This window comes from Frankliniella occidentalis, unplaced genomic scaffold, assembly GCF_000697945.3.
Source record: "Frankliniella occidentalis isolate FOCC.00 unplaced genomic scaffold, Focc_3.1 Scaffold102, whole genome shotgun sequence".
NCBI classification, from domain to species: Eukaryota; Metazoa; Arthropoda; class Insecta; order Thysanoptera; family Thripidae; genus Frankliniella; species Frankliniella occidentalis.
In genome coordinates this window covers 489,557-497,541 of record NW_026267231.1, presented here as the reverse complement: position 1 = coordinate 497,541, position 7,985 = coordinate 489,557, and the positions used below count along the sequence as shown (strand labels likewise).

General features: G+C 51.9%; 1 long non-coding RNA gene across 1 annotated transcript in view; it reads left to right on the top strand.

The window, feature by feature from the left end:
- The first annotated feature begins 568 nt into the window (after positions 1–568).
- The window catches only part of LOC127749866 (uncharacterized), a 42,327-nt gene continuing 34,910 nt past the window's right edge, over positions 569–7,985 (top strand). Inside the window, exons 1-2 of the long non-coding RNA XR_008011398.1 lie at positions 569–793; positions 880–1,057. This is a non-coding gene — a long non-coding RNA (uncharacterized LOC127749866). The remainder of the gene's footprint in view (positions 794–879; positions 1,058–7,985) is intronic.

The following is a 7,985-nucleotide window of genomic DNA, read 5'->3' as shown; positions in this document are numbered from 1 at the left end:
CAGCGCCGTGGAGGTAGGCCACCCATTCAACAACCCCAGTGAGCCCACATGGCTAGCGGCTAGGGCTGACAAAGAAAACACAGACCACACCTTATTTTACCGACAATTTTTATTTACAGAAATCATTACCCAGTTTTCTGCGCAGATATGAAGTTCTACCCGCGCCAGTATTTTATTTGTTCCGAGTAGCCCACCGTTTTCCCCAAAGATGCACACGCCAACACGTTTATAGCCCGTAAACAAGCGGTGCCATTCAGCGCAAGGGCGATCCTTGGCACTGACACTTTCACTCGGGTTCCCTCACAAGCCAGAGGTCGCTTTATTGTCAGCCATCGTGTCAACAGAAAGGCTTGACCGTTTTTTCCCTCCCTTTTCATCTGCCGCTACAGGACCGTCACGTCATTGCCGCCCGCAACTGCCGTCGCAACGGCAGGTCAAGCCTTTTGTGCTTTCGAGCGGATGTCCTTTTCTCTTCGTTAGTTTCACTCCTTCTCTCGGTTTGTTTTCGTGTTTTGCCTCGAATGGGGTTGTTGGGACAAGATGACTAGTTCAGTCAGTCGCTCGGAACCGAACGCGTCGGACGTACCTCGCGAGATCTCCGCAGGTTCCGCGGAGATGCGCGTTACAGTTTTCGCCTTTCCCCTGCAGCTGGGGCGCCGTCGCGAGTCGTGCGTGTACGGAGACGATACCCCACCAGGCGGCATAGTCAGTTTGTCGCATTCAGACCCGGCGAGCTATATAGGTCCCTAACTGTCTAGAAAATTCTGTACCATATTGGCACCTGAAAAGTCAGGTAGATTTGACTTGGAACGAGATAATTCACTTGCTGGATGCAACCAAACTTTCTCGTTTCAAGTAAACTTATCTTTTTACGAGCAGGAGGAGGAGTCGTGAGGAACACTCCACGTAGCTCCTACCAAAACGCATCGATGCTGCCTCCTCTATGAGGCTGCCTTCTCGAGGATAACCAAACGGATTTACTTGGATTGCAACCGCATCACCGGCGACAATCTGGATAATTACCACAAAGCTGCCGGCTCAACGTCCGACGACAGAGGTAAAGTATATCTGCCCGCAAGTAAATACCCTGTGCCGTAAGAGACTCTGGCGCGCGATACCAACGCAGTCCGACGGACTTCCCCGCACGGCCCCGGGCCCGCCTTGCTTCTGACCTCGGGCAGGCGTTCGTCTGGTACAAATTGAAAGCCGAGTGTCAGCCCGGAGGGCGGGGCGGGCTCTCTCTGTAAACACGTGCAGCGATAAATGCCCGTCGCGGTCGCTTTTATTGCCGGGGGCTCCGCGCCGCCCTGAGAGCGCTCTCCCGGGAGGGCGGCGCCGGGCTCGCCGGGGTTGGCAGCGCGGGCAGAGAGCTTACCGCGACCGCCTCCAGACCGCGCCACCCGGCGGCACGCGGCCAGGCGCTACGCCACGCCATGGCGCGCGCGCCCGCCGTGCCATCTCTCTGCGTTTTACGGCACTACAACGACGTAAGAAAACGCTTCGCCGCCTGACCGCCAGACGGCGCCAGGCCGGCCGGCAAATGCCGACCTCGTCCGCTAGATCGCTGCTCGATCGCTTGGCTTGATCGCGGACGGGTGCCGCCGCGGCGGAGCGCCCCGGCGCCTCGCCACCACCGACTGTCGCGGCGGCGCCCAGCCAACCAGGAAGACGACGGCGACGATGGGCGATGGGGTGGACGCCGTCGCGGAAGGCGGAGGGCCGTTCCCGTCGCACCTATTGTCCGCAGAGGGGCGGAATGGCCCACCACTGGGGCAAACGGCATACATTGAGGGCATGGGCTTTTGTCCAGAGCCGCTGGACCAGGCATGATGCGCCCTCACCTCCAGCACACAATACAACTCTCTCTCTCTCTCTCTCTCTCTCTCTCTCTCTCTCTCTCTCACACACACACAGTTACAGCGCATCTATAGAAATGGCACGAGCAACAAAAGCTCGGAGAAACGAGATCAATAGGATTTATTTGCGTTGGACAGGATTTGAAAACAGCGTCGTGTCGTCTAGATTAGAAAATAAATTCATGTACACAACGACTAATTTACAACTAAGGGGTTGAGTAGCTCATTTAAAATGTTTAGAGCAGTTAGCGCAGTTACAAAGATTAAAACTGCTGCAGGCCAGGCAATAAGTCTCAGATCCTTTACTCAGGCCTTTACTCAGTCCTTTACTCAGCCCTTTACTCAGTCCTTTACTCAGCCATTAAACTTAAAAATTCCTTCAGTGCCCTTAAAGTTGTGACGAAAAGCACCTTTGATTTTCCAATGGAGGCCTCAAAGCTTCTGGGTAACCGATTGGAAAGTGCGAGCCCGGACTACGGACTAGAGTCTTAAATGACAACCACGATGGGGAGTGGCCTAAGGTCGGAAAAGGCTTTCTTCATCTTCACCCCTAGGCCGTTCGGTTACACGTCGGTGTGTTTGTACAACTGCTTCTTTTTCCGGTTCCCGCTCGACCGTCCCCCCCCGTGTGGAATTACACGTAAAAATAACACGCTGGTAATCCGTAGAGGAGAAAAGGGGGAGGGAAGAGGGCATTAGGGTATCGCGTCTCCTCGGTCGCCATAATGGTTGGGAACCTGGGTAGATTTCTGTAAATAAATACACACAACACCTCCCATAGCGACGCCTTGCGCGCGGCGGCGCATGCGACATTGTAGTGAGCGAGATCCCGTATAAACGCAATAACATGTTTGCTTCGTCTTCCTCCCGCCACCGAGGTGAAATTTCCCAAACGGTTGTCAGTCGTCGAAGCGTCGTCGCTTCGGGATCGAGTTTGACTTCCGAGTCGTAAAAGCAGCCGGCCGTGTGTCGCAGCTGGGGGAGGACCGCGGCGCAGGCGCGCGGCCCCGCCGCCGACCGGCGACCAGGCAGAGGCAAAGGGGGCACAAAAAAGAAAATACCAAAAAACAATAACACTCCAAACTACTACGAGTTCGACATTCCGCGATTTTTATTCAGCCATTCATTGGGTCATAGGCGCTCATCAAGCGCGCAGCGAAGAAAGAGAAAAACAACACAATAATTATTGCAGTAATACTAATAACCTAAATCACCAGGACTGCTCATTGGTTGTCGTTGTTTGCAGTTAGCGCGACGATGGCACGCCCGCCCCGGCCGTGTTTTTGGCACTGCGCGCCGGCGCGCTGGCACGCGCCAACGCCTAGTCAGCTGCACACACCTTTTACAGCCACTTAAAAAGCCATTCGTGCACATTTTACAGCTGCATTACAGACGGCCCCCGGCCCGGGACTGGCTGCCGTGCCGCGGCCACACCGGCCGCTTTGATATACCCCCCGTCAGCGTCCCCCGTGATTGTAAACTTATTACGGTATTTGTTTGTCTCGAACGGCTTGAATGGATTTGGCCGAGGACACTACTAGCTTCGCGGTCGCATTACGGCCCATTCTCTTTCCTTCTCCCTCTCTCACCCTCTCACTCGCTCCGTGTTGCCGCTGTCTTTTACGGCGTCGGACCACTAAATGCATGCCTAATCACCTTTTACCTGACCCGACCACTACTTTAATCTGCTCGATGCCTTTCGCCCCGTCCATGAGTGTGTATATGTGTCTGTGTGTGTGTGCGTGGTTTTTATGTGGCCACTACCGCTATCTCGTGTTTTATCGCGAGTAGTCTTGCGGACCGCCAAAGGCCAGGGCGCGGCGGGTAGCGGTGCGATAGGCTGGCGCGCCCCGGCCCCCCGGGTCCCCCGGTGCGGGTGGGACGGAGACCATTAGCCCCCGCACATCCGTTGTCACGTCAAACGGCTGTATTAGTCGACGAACAACGACCTTAAAAAAAGAAACGACCGGCACGCGTTGAGGAAAATCGGCGGTTTTGCTGGTGGAAAAAAAAGGGGGCAGCGGTACTGAAAATGCAAAATAGAAGAAACATTGTTTCGGACGGGACGAACGGCGCTATTTATTTATTTTTCTACCATCGGAAGGGGCAATTGTCGGCTGACTTTGAGCCTAGTTTCATATCCACACAGCAGCAACAACAACAAAAATATGGTGGAACGGTCCATGAAGGCGAGCAGTATAATGCTAAGAACGCCTCGCAGAAGGGGGGAGCCCGGGGTGGGGGAGGGAGGGGCTGCTAGTAGATGCTTTTGGCGAAAAAGACCGTCATATCAGTTGGAGTGCCAACAAAACGCCGCAATACCGTTGCTCCACAGGCGTCATTTTCGGGCCAAACGGCGAGGAAAAATGCGAAGGCAAGGGCATCGTAAGCACCCAACGGCCACTAAGAAAAAGTAGCAGCGTCGACGGCATTCTAAAAATGTTGGTGTGAAGAAGCCGGAGGCGCTGGTATACGTAGAGTGTGCTGAGAAACACTATTATTTTTACTGTTACTGATGGCGCTTAAGCGCTACGACTTTGCAGGCTCATTATTATAAGTATAGATTCACTCTTCCCGTCATTTATGTGTTTTCATGAGGCAGGTGGGAACATGAAAGAAAACTACACATTTTTCAAAGTGCGATTAACTTTGGGAAAAATTCTCAAGGCTACAGTTCGCGACGTTGGCGTGAACAAAAAATTTTGCTGTCACCGGTAGCACGGGTGTTGGTGTTTCTTTTGTAGCCGGTGGGGCGGTACAGCCCGAGCGCGGGACTGCGGTGGCGGCGCGGGGCATTGTCTTGGTGAACGCGCTGTACCCGCACCGCGCCGAGGCCGGCCGACCAATCAGGTTGCAGTAATGGCGGCGGCCAGGCTCGCGCGCGCGGCCGCTAGATCGCTCTGACTCCGCAGTCACTGCGGCAGCGCGGCGCAGCCAGCCCAGCCCAGCGCAGCCCAGCGCAGCCCAGCGCAGCCCAGCGCCCGGGCAGCGTTGCCGCTCAGGATGCGATCGTTCGGGATTTGTTTATTCATTTCATAATACAAATATTATTTATTATTTACTTTTCTTTGCCTTTTTATTTTGCAGAGCAGAATGAAAACGCGTTGCAACGGCTTCAGCTGCGCGAGATATTTCACCGACGCACTACTGATCCGGTCGTAGAGGGACGTTGTGCGGACGTGTCAAATGGCGCCGTTTGCGGAACTATGATCGCACTATAATTGGGCCATCGGTTTCGCTCGCTCCACTGTAACTAGCGATAAACAACACTTGACCCGTCAACTTACGAGGAGGCTGGGCGATTTCTGCGCTCGTCTAGTTTGACCTTTCCCGTACTCTGTAGAGTTGTGTCGGTCAGTGAGTATCTCTCTGATAAGGACACGACTCGCTCGCCCTGCCGTTCGTGACCCCATACACCCAGAGAGGAATAATAAAAATTCAGTTTCAGCTTAAAGTCCAAACGGCGAGATATGGCAGCGATAATCGATTCATTTAGAATGTTTTTACGATTCCTCTTTCACTAATAGAATGATGCGCCACTGAGCAGTTCTCTTACACTGTAAAGAATCTTACGGGACTTAAAAACAATAAGCCCTTGACCGAATGTGTGACGGAGTAAAGGGCACTCTATTTAGCTCGGACGTAACGCCTTTAGCGTATAGTTTGTGAGACCACAAGTGAGGTTGCCTACTTTGCTATAACAGTCTGACTCACACATTCTTGAGAAAACGACAGTGTAAAGGCGTCTTGTTTTCCATTAAACCGCCGGTGGAAGAAGTCAAAGAGGCAGCGACATCTCCGGACGATAAGGAGATCGAGATGAAATCGATAATGGGGCATCATCGACTTGTTTGATTTCGGTTTCCCATGACATGGGGATTATAATAACATTCGTCGGCAGACACGCTACTAAAAAAGCCTGAAGAGGGCGCTGCCACCTTCTCGAGGAATGTAGTCTTCGGGAAAGTTAATCGCTCACTCCCTGGCTTTGTTTCAGAAAACTGAAAAAAGGAAAAGAAAACATGATACCAGAAAATTGTTGAAAAGTTATTCCAGCGAATTTTTGTACAATGCAAAGTGTGCTAATTAGAGAATTACAGTAAGGGAGAGAGGAAGGGGTAGAGAGAGAGACAGGGAGGGTGGAAGAAGAGAGAAAGAGAGAGATAGAAAGAAACAGAGAGAGAGAGAGAGAGAGAGAGAGAGAGAGAGAGAGAGAGAGAGAGAGAGGAAGAGAGAGGGATATTTCGACTGCGTCAAAACCTTCCACCTGCAGCGTCTTCGATCCTTGTTGCATTTCTACGGGAAAGGGGGCGTTCGAACAAAGCGTATTTTGACGCAGTCTCTTGGGCCAGCACACTCACAGTATGTGTGCGTGTGCGCGCGCGTGGTGCGCTCTCCTCCCTTCTCTCTCCCTCTCTGTCTCCCGCCTGTCCCTCTTTTCTCGCCGCCCTACCGCCGCCGCCGCAGGCGTCCGAGAGCTTGCCGCACATTTTACGGCCTTGGCTCGCGATAGAATTGATTTATAGAGCAAAAGCCGCTGCCGCCACTGCCGCTGGCACCACCAACACGACCACGACCGCCGCCGCCACCGGCACCATGGTTAGTGGAGGGGCGTTAGCGGCACCTAATCGTCGCAGCACACCAGCGACTGGCCAGAGGCACCGCCTTCCTCATCACGCTAAAGGCGGAGCACTCGCAATCCCCTTGCCGGAACCGGAACTCGACGCTCCGTCCAAAGGCAAAAAAGAAATAGTGACATGAAAATGGGATCACAGGCCCCAGAAGACAGTATACGGCGATTTCGTTTTTGGTTCGAGTTTTAATACAATTATATATAAATACATTTAATTGAATTTCCAAAATACGATCAAGTTAGCGACATCTCTAAATCCTGATACCACTTGCTCGCAACCATGTCACAGGTATGCTCGTTTAATCGGAAATTTTACGGTGACACCGATGCAGCCACCAAAAAAGGAATGCTAGTTCTGTTTTAGAAAATTTGGCAATGAAACACACACTGTGGAGTTTTTAGTAGAGTTATTACAAATACAATAATAAACCTGAACGCTATTCTAACGCGCCCCATCTTTAACAAGTGATTTACCCCTGTTTGTTGCGCGTGACAAAAAGAAGAAGAAGAGAGTAGCGTCCGGTCGTTACAAAGTCCCCTAGAGCGCACCAAACACGTCACGCTTTGCAAACTTCGAACAACAACAATGTAAGTAAGTAAAAGGGCGGGGTAATTGCAGCAGGCAAAAGGCTTTTCCCGCCGAAATGAGAGGCAATTATGCAACAATGGAATGACGTTGTGGTTAGAGCGAAAGGAGACAGCGGCAGCCTAGGCCGGAGTCGTCAACACGGAGAGTAATGCCGTCTCGTGTTTTTGCATTTATGTGCCCTGCTGCTGTGCAAAAGTACATACAGCAAGTCACGCTTCCAGCAGTGCCTTTCCTATGACTGTTTAAACGCCAGCCAACAGAGTGCAGGAAGTAAACACGTGGTGCAAGTGTGACGAAAGCGAAACACCTTTAGCCCTTTTGCCTCAGATTGCTACCGATTCACAGTGTACACCTCCGGAGTAGGTCACATGGGCCCACGAGGCAACACAAAAAAAACATAGGAAAGAAAAGTGAGAGTGAAAAGGACGAGCATGACAATGTAAGGCAATGTGTGGGGTAGAAAGTGCTCCTCCTCCTCGCAGCGTGACGGATCGGCCGACCCGTCCCACAATTGCGTCGTCGGCCGCTTCAGAAAAAGAGGTGGACCGACTTTCCTCCACCTTGTAAGGTTGCACAGGGCTCCTCGAGGCTGAGAGGGATGATGCAGCAACTGCCTCCTCTGCATTTTAACTACCTCAATAATTATTCCGCTGCTAGCCTCCTCGACGCCATAAGGACAAGAGTTGGACGGCAGGTAAACGAAAAAGGCCGAGGGCAAGAAAGTACCTAATAACGCGTGCAGCACTTCAAGGACATGATGGTTAGCGCAACCAGATGCCAAAACCGATTGCAATACATTGATGAAAAAGTTCATATTATTCAAGTAAATTGCATAGAAAAGTTGATTCTTTGATGTCTAAAGATATGAAAACTAGAAATTGCCAAGATTTACAGTAAATTTTGTTAA